At 50.3% G+C, this 725-nt stretch overlaps 1 protein-coding gene across 2 annotated transcripts in view; it reads left to right on the top strand.

Annotated features, from left to right (window-relative positions):
• Window positions 1–388: 388 nt before the first annotated feature.
• hdac7a (histone deacetylase 7a) overlaps window positions 389–725 on the top strand; it is a 67,970-nt gene continuing 67,633 nt past the window's right edge. For both annotated transcript variants that reach the window (XM_034311766.2, XM_053240638.1), the window contains exon 1: window positions 389–669. The gene's annotated coding sequence lies outside the window, so the exon portion shown is untranslated. The remainder of the gene's footprint in view (window positions 670–725) is intronic.

Here is a 725-nt window from a genome sequence, read left to right as displayed (position 1 = left end):
TCCCTAATGGATCACGCTGTAAATTGGGAATCCAACAGAATGTGGTTCTGCCTCGGTTCTGCCTCGGTTCTGCATTGGTTCTGCCTCGGTTCTGCATTGGTTCTGCCTCGGTTCTGCCTCGGTTCTGCATTGGTTCTGCCTCGGTTCTGCCTCGGTTCTGCATTGGTTCTGCCTCGGTTCTGCATTGGTTCTGCTGTTTCTTTTGGTTTAGAACCTTGTTGTTTTTATTCCACTTTTTCTTCATTAATGTCTCGGGTTTTGTGTTTTACCCTCCGATACACAGTTTCCTGCCATTGTGTGTCACAGACGCAGACGGCCCCTGGCCTCCTTACAGAGGGTCCCTCCCACCTCCAGCCCCTCACACACACACACACACACACACACACACACACACAGCTTGTTTCTTCCTCCCCTCACTCAGACTCTGAGGGATCGTAATAGTCGCTGAGACAGAGAGAGAGAGACGGGCTCAGCCCTTTCCCTCGTTCACTTTCTGTCTGTCTCTGCTGGATGCTGTCTCTCTCTCTGTCTCTCTCTCTGTCTCTCTCTGTCTCTCTCTCTGTGTCTCTCTCTGTCTATGCGGGACGCTGTCTCTATCTTGGATCAGGTCGTGGAATATGAACGCTTGTGTAAAGTTCTCGACTCTGTGGAAGTACACACTCTGAGCTGGTGAGTGACTCGTTTAATTCTGCTGCTCTCACGCTTTCATGTTAGGGTTTGATACT

The sequence above is a fragment of the Pangasianodon hypophthalmus genome, chromosome 16 (assembly GCF_027358585.1).
Source record: "Pangasianodon hypophthalmus isolate fPanHyp1 chromosome 16, fPanHyp1.pri, whole genome shotgun sequence".
In the NCBI taxonomy this organism is placed as follows: Eukaryota; Metazoa; Chordata; class Actinopteri; order Siluriformes; family Pangasiidae; genus Pangasianodon; species Pangasianodon hypophthalmus.
The sequence above is the reverse complement of the archived record's forward strand: the minus strand, read 5'-3'. Positions and strand labels throughout refer to the sequence as shown.